This window comes from Pituophis catenifer, unplaced genomic scaffold (genome assembly GCF_029215685.1).
Source record: "Pituophis catenifer annectens isolate HBS135680 unplaced genomic scaffold, rPitCat1.0.hap2 SCAF_2, whole genome shotgun sequence".
Classification (NCBI taxonomy): domain Eukaryota; kingdom Metazoa; phylum Chordata; class Lepidosauria; order Squamata; family Colubridae; genus Pituophis; species Pituophis catenifer.
Window position 1 is genome coordinate 119,311,310 of NW_027256882.1, and position 12,459 is coordinate 119,323,768.

Below are 12,459 nucleotides of genomic sequence, written 5' to 3' on the forward strand. Positions count from 1 at the left end.
CTATTAATTAAACTCTAATATGTCTGGGTGGGATGGATTTTTATTCCATCTGTATTATTGCATAATTAATTAGAATTAATAATTATAAATAATAATCCTAGTTTACCATTAATCAGACTAAAATCAAGTATGTCTGGATTTATATTTGATTGGGAATGCCTAGAGTTCAACATAAGACTGGTGGCTATATGAATGTTTTAATTAAATAAATAAATATTAAAAGATAATATTTTGTTTCTATAATCTCATTTAATCAATCACATGATTCATTGACTTTCACAAAAAAAATTCAGTTTTGATTCACATGTACTTCTCTCTCTCTCTCAAAAAAAAGTGAAACTGGAGTATTCCATTCTCTGCTGCTCTCATTAACCAAGCATGACTGTCCCATGGATACCAAGGAAAGGAGAAACCAGCAGGAGAAACAGCCGCCTCATATTTACCATCACTTCCAGTGGTAGGTGGCTACCGGTTCGCCCCAGTTCAGGCAAACCGGTAGCAGCAGAGGAAAGCACCGCCCACCCACCCACATGTCATCAAATATGATCTGCAGAAGTGAAGTAAGCACGCGCAAGTGAACTGGTAGCAAAGGTAAATGAAACTCACCACTGATCACTTCCCTACTGTAACACTGCATGGCATGTTTCTGCTAAACATGAACGAACAAGTCTCAACTTTTCAGTTCTGGACAAACTGTCAATCTATTTTCCTCCCTTGAATGACTGTTTTTAAATCTGGGATGGATTTTCTCAAAAAATGTGAAGAGAGGAATTTTCTCCTCTAGTCACAGCAATCACCACTTCTTGCCACCGTATTAAGAGAACTCGGTCAAAAATAAAATGTCTTCTTTGATCAACCCCTCATTTTCTTCAATGCATCATCTCATATTATAGTTCTGGCTCTTTAGTCTTCATTATTCCCCCTCCACTTCCTGAATCCATGTTTCTCATAATCCCATCATTATAATAAATTATTAATTCAATGGAATAACTTTAAATTAAATATATAAATCCTGCTTTACCTGAACAGAAACCCTGAATTTGAGAGCTGATTCTTCAGTTACCCAAGCAGCTTGATTTTCAGCTCCTTTGTAAAAAAAAAAAAAAAACACCTGGTCCCCAAGCTTCCTCTAGCAAGGGCTTTAAAAGACAACTTCCCTCCTAATGACATTCAATAAGGGAAATTAAAAACCTCTCCTCCTATGACTTTTTTCAAATTTTTGTTGTATCATTAGGAAGCTGTGCAGAAACTTGGAAACCGCATAACACAGATACAATAATAACATTAAGCAACACTAAGGTATTCATTTCAATCAGAATGAACCCCCGTGTCCACAACAAACACTAGCTCTGAACTGAGTCTTCTCTCATAGAGTATATAAGCACCATCCATTCCACAAGCACAGTACATGTTCAATATATAGTCAACTCTAGTCTTCCCTCTCTCTTGGCAGAATAACACACTGCAACTGTCTGCACAGACTCCCAGGATAGGAGCTTTCTCATTCTTCTCCTAGCTCCTTCCTTCCGGGCTAGAACTCAAAACCACTTCTTTCAGCTTCTTTTCCTTTTGGCCATCCAAATCAGTTTATCCTATCCAAATCATTGGATTGATTATGTGCCATAAAACTAGCACTGATCTGAGACTAATCTGATCCTTTGGGTCTTCCACTGGTGCACCCATTAGTGTTGTAATTGTCTGTCCACCTTGTTGTTGGTTGTCCTCTTTTTCTTTCTATCTTTCTTAGCATTATGGATGTCTCCAGAGAGCAAGAACATCACATAATGTCTCTGAAGTAGGATAATTTCAGGCTGGTCATTTGTGCCAAGTATGAACTCTGGGTTGATATGTTCAATAATCTATTTGTTTGTTTTCTTGGCTATCCTTGATACTCACAGGAGTCTTCTCCAAAACTAGAGTTCAAAGTGTTAATACTCTTCCTAAACTGCTTCTTCCAAATCCAACTTTCACTTTTACAGACAGTCACAGGAAAAACAATTTCCTGCATGATTGTGATTTTTGTATGCATAGACACATCCTGGCATCTTAATGTCTTTTCCAGGGTTTTCTATTCTATGGGGTGCCAATCTATGCCATATTTCTTGGTTGATGGTTGGCTTTATTTTTGATCATAAAAGGCAGAAGTCATCTACTACTTCATTTTCTTCATTGTCAAATCTAAGATTGTACCTGTTGTCACAAATTTGGTCTTTATAGTTAACTTTAGTCCCATTTTATCACTGGGCTCTTTGACTTTTATCATTAACAAAGCCATTCATTTATTTATACATAGATAGATAAATACAATTTCTATAGCTTCCCATTTTATGTACAGCAATGATTCTGGATGATGCACAATAAAATATAACAAATACACACAAATAGTTGAAACCTCTGGCTTTTCTTTCGCTACTGTTAACTCACTTGAAACTATTTCAACACCCACTACCCATGCTCCAAATTCCTTTTGTTATCTTCAGAGAGTAGACCCCCAGAAGGGCATCATGCTGCAGAAAGAAGGGCAACCACATAAGTAGATTTTAACCATATAAGTAGATTTTCTACAAACAAAGGCTCTTCCATTCTATTATAATGAAGAAATGCCAGCTTTACTGCAGCCACTGGGTTGTAGTTAGTTCAAGTCACATTGCCAGGGAGCAGCAACAATGCAAGGTTCAAAGAGCAGAATTAGATGTAAGAGACTCTCTACATTGTTGTAGCTTATATAGTGAAAGACACTGAGATACTGACTGTGTTGAAGTAAATTCATCTGACAGTCATACTGGTTTTGAATATGAAATGGGAGAAAGTGAAACCTTGTTCATTGCTTCAAGCAACCAAAGATCCTAGCTCACCCCATTCTCATGTGTTTTGCATTGACTAATGGTTGTTACATTAGGATGGTTAATAATCATTCCCTATTTTTACCCCCCTGTTACTTATATCTTTTTGGAATAGATTATTATAACAGTTCCTATTTATCATCTGAGAGGCTCCTTATTCTGTTCTTGGTGACTTCCCTGAAAGATATGGATGAGCAATTTGTTATGATCGTGCTATTTCGCTAACACAGGCTTCCCAAAGTTGTCAGGTCAAATACAGAATGCTAGTGCACTGTTTCCTTGACAATTTTAGGATTTTTGTTTATTTGATTTTTTTTATTAAATAAAACTGACTTCATTTTAAAGCTGTGGTGGCGGAATGGTTAGAATGCAGTACTGCAGGCCAACTCTGCCCACTGCAAGGAGTTCGATCCTGACCGGCTCAAGGTTGACTCAGTCTTCCATCCATCCACATCGGTAAAATGTGGACCCCAATTGTTGGGGGCAATATGTTGGCTCTCAGAGAGTGTTGTAAAGTACAATGGAGCAATATACACTGCTCAAAAAAGTAAAGGGAACACAAGCAGAAGACATCCAAGATCTGAATGAATGAAATAGCCTTATTAAATACTTTGTTCGTTACATTCAGTTTTGTGTTCTCTTTAGTTGTTTGAGCAGTGTATAAACTACTTTATGTAAAGAACAAAGTATTTAATAAGGCTACTTCATTCATTCAGATCTCGGATGTCTTCTGCTTGTGTTCCCTTTACTTTTTTGAGCAGTATATAAGTCTAGGTACTATTGCTAGTGCTAGTACTAAAGCTGACTTCATTTTTCCACACTGCTGTAAGATCAACACAATCTTTTTTTTTGCCATGATTCCTTATTCTCATCTATCCCAGACATTATATTATGATTATAGTCTAATATTTATTTATTTATTTATTTTATTATTGAATTTCTATACCGCCCTTCTCCCTGGGGACTCAGGGCGGTGTACAGCCAGAATTAAAAAAACATGCAGGACAAATATTAAAAAACAATTAAAAGATATATAAATTTGGCCCAATTAAAACTCACTACCAATTAAAACATTTAAAACATTTAAAAACATTTAAAAATTTCTTCTTAAGCCAGCCCGGCTTGCTTGAAAAAATGGGTTTTAAGGGCACGACGGAAGGCACTGAGGTCCTGGATTCTCCTTATCTCTAATACCATTGAAAGCATGTTGTTAAATTCAGTTAAATGTTTCCCTGCATAGAAGGATCTTTTGCAAAGATACAGCCTGACCAGCTAAATCCAGGTTCTATGGTTTGAGCCATGAACAGCATTATTTGATACAGTTCAATTGAGATACAAACTGTTCAGAGTGATATAATATCCTTCTCAAACTTATACCTTGCTGCCGATTCCCAATTCCCACTTTACTGTTTAGACTCAAGACCCTTAGCTCAATGAATGAACATATTGTACAATAAGATGCTATTAATATTTCAAAATCACTGTGAGCTGTAACATTTTAAAGATATAAATTTAAAGATATATGTTAAAAAAAACATTTATTTTTAACAATAGACACCGATTGCAAAACATTACATAGATAACATTTTTCCTTTTTCCATCTAATTACCATTAAAATAAATAAATAAATAAATAAAACAACACTCTCACCTCCTATATCTGGTCTCAGTTTGTTGTCATACCCCTCCAGCAGACCATTTAAAATGAGGGTAACATCACTCTCATGGACTTTGGGAGTCAACACCCAGGTTTTGTTGGTAGTATAATCTTCATAATCATCATCACTTTTTTGGCTAGTACTGTTTAGGAAAAAAAAAATAAAGGAAAAGAGCACTGGAGTCATGTCTCTGGAGTAGGTCAAAATTATGTTCCTTGACAACTCCAGAAGAATCCATTATGACTACAATTTTCCCCTTTTTAAATGATAGCAGTTCTGAACATATCTCTCTGTGTGTATTCATACATATGAGAATATGAAGAAAAATATGTATAGCTCAAGCCATGCCTTTGAAAGTATGATCTGTCCATAAAGCTAATATATAACATTGATTCATATATTCTACTTTGTTAACAAAATAAAATGATACTTCAGCTTAGCTTGTTAGGCTACTCCATGTTAAATCTTTAAAAAAAAATCTTTATTAAATTACATGCACAAAATACTTTAGAACCCGCATTTATCTTTAAAAGAATCATATTAGTTCAGGATATTTATAGACAATGAAATATATGATTTGTGCAAAAGTAGAGGAATGACTAACCCATGCATATATATATTCTACAATATTCCACTGTCTGTGAGACTCCATTGATCACTTTGCTGCCAAATATATTAAATATTAAAACCAATAGTGAATATAATGATTGGAACAATAGAAATTAGTAGATGTTTGACATAAGCAAGATACAACTGGTATCATTGAAACACCAAGCCTTGGTGGTGCAGCGGACTAAAGTGCTGTTAAGTGCTAGCACTTAGCTGCCAGCTGCCTGCAATTAGTGCAAGTTCGAATCTCACTAGGCTCAAGGTTGACTCAGCCTTCCATCCTTTCGAAGTAGGTAAATTGAGGACCCGGATTGTGGGGGCAATAAGCCAACTTTGTATAGAACCGCTTGGAGGGGGCGAAAGCCCTAATAAGCAGGTATATACAAAAAAGTATGCAGGCTATTGCTATAATGCATTGTAAGCCATCCTGAGTCTACGGAGAAGGGCAGCATATAAATTGGATTAATAAATAAATAAATAAATAAATAAATAAATAAATAAATAAATAAATAATAGTTTATACATTAAACTCAGAGCAGGTGTTTAACAAGGTAACCAAAATCAAAAGTCTTTACAACTTAAAAAAAATGCATTTTAATCGTCCCTTATTTTTATACAACACAACCTACTTCTGAGTTAAGAAAATACACGAGATACAAAACTTATAGTACATCTGCATATTTAGCAAAGTGAATAGCATAGTAAATAAGAAATTATTCATAAGGAACTACAACAGATAGTTCTAGAGCAGTGTTTCTCAACCTTGGCAACTTAAGGACATCTGGACTTCAACTCCCAGAATTCTCCAGCCAGCCAAGCTGTCAGGAATTCTGGGAGTTAAAATCCTCAGGTCTTAAAGTTGCCAAGGTTGAGAAACACTGTTCTAGAGTTTTTCTAGCCTTATTTGCATATATATGCAGATATTCAAACATATCTTTGAAAAATGTTTATGCATATTATTTTAAAATATATCACTATAATGTAATGGTTTTATATTTTAAAACAAAGGTTATCCAATGTATATTTTATCCCAAAACAAAATAACATTCTTTAAAATTTCAGCAAATAAACTGGAAAAATACAATAGAGGTCAAAGAATAGATACAGTTTTAAAGTTTTGTATTAATATAACTGGAAACAAAGATAAAATAGGGCAATGTGCTGTTATGAATATGCCAACACTAAAATCCAATGTAATTCTATAGATATGCTTTGGGAAGTGTCACAAGTGCCGGTCAATGGAAAACTCTCCTAACTTGCTATGAAAACAAAGCTTTTGGATAAATAATGACTCTTTTTAACATAGTTATAAAATTCTTTTTTTGGATCTGTTCTGTCAATGTTATAAGTCTGATTCAAAAGGGTCTGAGGGTCTTCAGATGTAGAACAAAAGACCAGGACCTGGCTTCATGTTATCCTTATGATTTAACAAGGAAATCATTTCGGCCACAATGTGGGATTTGTAAGCCAACAAAAGTGACAATACTTAGCCCAGGGCTCTGCAACCTTAAATACTCAAAGATAAATACTTAAATACTCCGTTTCCCACAGAAAAGAAAACACTGGGAGCCACAAAACCTGAGTGGGCATGGCCAACTCGATGTCACCCGCTCCCGCCAGTCACATGACCCCCCCTAGCCACGCCTACCTGTCATTAGGGAAGAGAACCAGTTGTTAAAAAACACCAGGAACCACAAAATCCTTTTGACATATCTCTCTCTCCCCCTCTCCCTCCCTTCCCCCTCCCTTCCCTCCTCCCTCTCTCTCTGTATCTCTCTATGTCTCTCTCTCTCCCCCTTTCTCTGTATCTCTCTGTCTCTGCCCTGGCCGTTTCTCTATCCCCCGTCGCCCTTACCTTCTCAAACCAGGCGAGGAGTGACTGGGAGGGGAGGGTGAGGAGCGGGGCCAGCCAATGTGACAGGGAGCCACAGCAGAGGGCCCAAAGAGCTGCATGCGGCTCCAGAGCCGCAGGTTGCTGACCCCTGACTTAGCCAATGTTGAATTATCTCAAAACAGTTCATCTAAATTGAATGAGAGATCACCTGGAAAACCCCAAATCTATAAAGTAGGCAGGGAAATCAAGAGACATCCCTGCAGAAGCAGTAAGAAACCACTTTCAAATGTTGCCCAATAAAGCTTCGTGACAGATGTGTCCATGAAATTGCCTGGAATCAACTTTGATTGGGGAAAAAAAATCTTTACCTTTAGGATTTGCTCTGCAACTTCAGCATATGGGGAGGAAATTCCAGCATAGGGGGAGGAATATCTAATCCTATGCTTTCATCCCATCATCCCATACACTGATTGCATGTGCAAACAGCAATCATGCCTAGTACAAAGTAGAATCTTTTTACTAATATCAATCGTGTTACTAGTAGGAGTGCAGAGGTGAAATATGAAGCTTTTCCTTCCCATGGGTCCCACTTGTGGAGTCCCTGAACCTCCAGGTAGTGGCTGCTCCATCTACCACAGAGAATGGGGCCTAACAGTTATGGAAAGCAAGGGGCAGAAATGTCCAGGTTGCCTCGATAGGCCAGAATGTGTAAGCTCCATGAGAAGTCAAGAGGGGACCTGTAGAGAAATATTTCTCAGCCTCAGCAGCTTTAAGATATATGGACTCCAACTCCCAGAATTCCCTGGATTTAGAATTTCACATGTCTTAAAATGACTTTGATCCACAAGTTTTATCTGCTTGTCTATTTATTTGTTTTATCTACACTCCTGTTTCATGGGTGAAGAGCAGTAAGTATGGTTTACCTTCCAAACACATAGCAAAGTGGAGGTGAACACTTGGATGTACTAACAAGCATGGATATGTAGTAATTTGAAATAAACAAGGAATGCTGAAATAGGATTATATGCAAATTCATCACTGTTTTCCCCAAACTGAGAGAACATAGAGAATGGGTCTATATAATCTATAAACATCAAATATAGAAAGTCAGTGTGAAAATGTGTTTAGCGTTCTGGAATAAAAGTAGGACTCTCAATCATGGAAGTTAATTAGGGAACTTTAATCATTGTCTATCAGCCCAAGTTACTTCACAAAGTTGTTGTTGGGATAAAACTGGAAGAGGAATGTTATAAGTGCTATATCTTGAGCACTCAAGAGGAAACACACATTATCTATCTAATGAATAAATAAAACAAGCATTTTGGTAGGAAGTTAACAGCTACTAAAAACTCTTGTAAAGCCCCAAATGAGGCAGCACATGATATATTTATTACTTGAACAAAAACTGAATTTTGCTCCTGAAGCTATGGCATTTATACAGGATGGGAAGGCTTTCTCTTGGTGTCTAGGAGTTGTGTATAATTCTTTCAAAGCTGAGGAACACAATGATCAGTGCCATAACACAAAATTTCCAGCAGGTTTTACAGTTCCTTGAATTATGAATGTTACCATGATCATCCCAAGACAGGAATACCAAAAGAAAAAAGAAAAAAGAAAAAAAAATTCAAGCAAACAGAAAAGCCTCACTAAAAGACTGTCTTTTTTCAGAAGGTATGCCATTTTGTGCAAATGTTAACATATGGCTTATAGTAAATCGTATAAGCATGTTTTATCTAAAATTGCACCATCAACACTGAAAGCTTCTATTCTCAGTTCAAATAGCAGAATGTGCTTGGGTGGCTGTAGAAACAGCTTTTCCCCCTTTTTTATCATATGGTTCAAATAACACAATGAAAAGAATTCACACAGTGCATTAACAGCCCTCTGCAGGAAAATGCATATACAAATACCCCAAGAACCATGACAAGGACTTACTTAGTAGTTTCCCATAATCAAAAAATCTCTATGCAACTAAAATGGTATCAAACATACCCTGACCTCAGCATTTCCCCCACATTCAAATTAAAATGGACAGTGGTTTGATTCTGTTTTGTTTGCAAGATAAGGACTATTTTTTTAGCAACCTGTATAAATGTGGGTCACAAATGTGAAATATTTGTGCAAGAAATGGGCAAATTTTGAGAGAAATCCATGCAGGGATTGCAAAGTTAAAATAAATAGCACATCATAAAAAATCTAAAGGACAGAAATGGATGATAGACGTGGAACAACAGGGAAGTATTTACTGACCATGTTTTTTTTTCCCCAAGCAATGATCCAGTGCTGTCTCCTTCCAAGTCTCACAAAATCCACTGAAATCTCTTTGCTTCCTGGATTACTGGCAAAAAGCATTGTCCATGATCCAAAGCACTGATTGGAGAGCAATGAGTGTTATTCTTTGCCTTAAGTCCCCGAAACGACTATATAATAAGCTTGGAGAAAAAGGTAACAACTTTTGCAACTCAGTGTTCTCATCTTTGAGTTCTTCCAAATGCCAAATCATGACTACCTGATAATAACTCAGATCATTGGTTCAGCTAGTTGGATAGTGTTGACATTGATTGACAACAATTTTTATGATCTCTAGCAGAAGATTTCCAAGCCCTATGTCAGAGACTGAAGGCAGTCTCTCTGTGCTTCTGTGTTCAAAGCTGGCTCTTTTTTTTTTTTTTGCCACAGAGTTGTTTGCCACTATTTAAATGTGAGCTATTCCTGTTGCTCATAGCTCCACAAAGATCACCCTGCTGTTTTAGTTTGTGAAATTTACACCTTATTCTTTATAATATTAAAAAGTAGATTTCAATAGAATGGCGTACAACCCAGAGTCTTTCCTTTGCCAGCTGGATAACAGCCCTTGCTCCATTAGGTCAACCTTTCAGAAACATTTCTTACCTAAACAGAGAAACAGAATGACCACAGACCACTGCAAAAAAGCAGTGAAAGTGACAGCAGCTTCATCTTTCTGCCACCTTCTCTATTGAATTTCCTTGTGGAAAGCTAGCAGGGAGCATCAGAAATCTTCCTTCCTTCTTTCCTTCTTTCCTTCCTTCCTTCCTTCCTTCCCTGGAGTGGGGGGTTGGGGTTGGGGGAACACGTAGGATGCAACGGATGTGGTGTAGGCCAAGAACCCTACAACGGTAACTACCCTGTTCCTCCCTTCCTGCTTCCCTTCCCAGCAGGCAGGCAAGTTGGTCCTGCTGGGTGGGAGACGGAGCAAGGGATTTTGAGAGTGGCTGGGAAACAGTCACAGAACATTCAAAATGAACTTCATGTAACAGCAGCAGCAGCCTGGCAGAGCTGAAACAGCAGCAGAGCTTGTAACACTAAAGCAGCTATGACTTTCTCAATTTTCAGTCCCTTGGGAGTCATGGGTCACAGATTTTGGACAGATTCTGTAAATTAACTTATTTGAGGTACCTTCAAAAATTGCTGTCCTGTGATGCGCCATTTTGGCCAGTTTAAGGAACAAGAATTTTAATAGTATAGACCGCCATCATAACAACAAGCTTCCTTCCTTATCTGGAAGCATTTTTCAGGAACATGCTAAACAGATTTCCAAATGAACAATAACAGAGCCCATCTGATCTTTATCAACTACATCTTTAACTAATTCCCTTTATCAACTACCTCTTTCCTTCACCTTTGATGGCTTTGCAATTTTGTATTCCTTGACAATTTTGCACCTCGTGAACCTTCATTAGTAAGAGGTCTGTTTCACAAACACTGTAGGAATCATTAACACGACTCAGTCAATATTGTTTCCCTTCTTTTTCTTTGTATTCTTTCCCTTCCATTTGCTTTTTTATTTAAATTAAGCAAAAATGAATATCACCAGTTATTATCTATTAGGTAGATAGAAAACTGTAATTCTGGTCCTTCTTTAAAAAAGCTTCTTACATGGATGAAATCTATGGTCTCGCGTAGAGATGGAAAAAAAACCTGACAGACTTGTAAAATCCATACAAATGACCATGATATCGGCTATAATGCTTCCAGTATTCGACTTTCATACAGCATTCCAGTATTTCTACTTAGACATGCTTAGAATCAGACGCAGTAGTGTGCCTGAAATTCAAAAATCTGGCATAGAGGAGGATGAGGGGCAGATTGAAGGGAATTTCATGCTTTTCTCATTTGTTCCTCCCAACCAAAATAATGCGGATTATCCACATGTAAAGTGGATTTGATGTGCTTTGCTGAGACGTTTCACACTGCAAAGATGATGCAGTGATTCTTATCGAGGTAAAAAGGTAAATGCAGTATACCTCCGTGAAGGTGTTTATTTATTTATTTTATTTATTTATTTATTCAATTTATATGCCGCCCCTCTCCGAAGACCCAGGGCGGCTCACAATACACTCAAAAAATCACTATAAAAACACTTAAAAATTTAAAACATTAAAGACATTAAAACCCATTCACACCATTCATGTGTTTGCTTTTTTTTATTGCTCCTCTGAGCCTCCAGCACTTAATCTAGATGAGGCTTCTGCAAAGGTGCTCTTTGGAGCAAAAGTTTTGAGCGATTTGTCAGTCAAACCTTCATGAAGGAAAAGGAATTCACATAGATCTGCACAGCCTGATTGAAAAGAATGTTAGAGGTTAAGTCAGAAATCAAGGCTGACATAGCTCATAGAAGAGGGAGAATGAGTTTCTTTTCATTAATCTAGCAAATATCTGTCATTTTCTGTCAGCTACTTAAACTGGAGGTTCTCAGTTGTGAATCAGCTGAGTAAGTTTAACAGGACGAATTTACATTACATCACATTAAACAATTCCTCTTCTTTTTTTAATTTTTTTTCTTTTTTCTTTCTTTCTGTACTTTGACTTTCTTTTTTTTCCCCCTTTCTTTCCTACTTGTACTCTATGTTAGTTGTGTTAGGTTTTATATTTGTTAAACATTTAATACAAATTTATTTTAAATGTGTCAGTCAGTCATATGCAGGCAAAATGGAAGCATTTGCTGCTGTGGTTTCCCCATCAGACTTGCCTGGTAATTCAGACAAGAAAACACAATCAGAAGTATTACCCCTAACTTTCTTGTAAGATTACATTAATGGGAATTTGCAAGTCTAAAAGTAAATCCCTATGCCCCCCTCACCTTATATTCCAAAAAGCTAAGAAGAATCCCTTCTGAGATGTTTGCTACAGTCTCATTCCTTCTGTGGACCCAGTTATTACTTGTCTGACTGTTGTTAGTTTGGACCTCTTCCTCCGGACTCGCAAGGTCATTCTGCTATATTATTACAAACATACACACACACACACACACTTTGCCTGTTCATGTCCACAACAGGCAGTGCAATATTTTTGACAGTTCCTGGGGATATACAGATTAAAATTGAATAATTAAAATGAATTAAGATATACATTTATTTCTTGCCCAACTGTAATCTCATCAAAACTATTAGTTTTATTCCAGGAAGTGGGGATGCCACATAAATTCATTGAACATTTGGTAGATTGTTCTTCTGATAATTCCAGTCTTTCAACCTAAGAATATCTTATGACAGAAT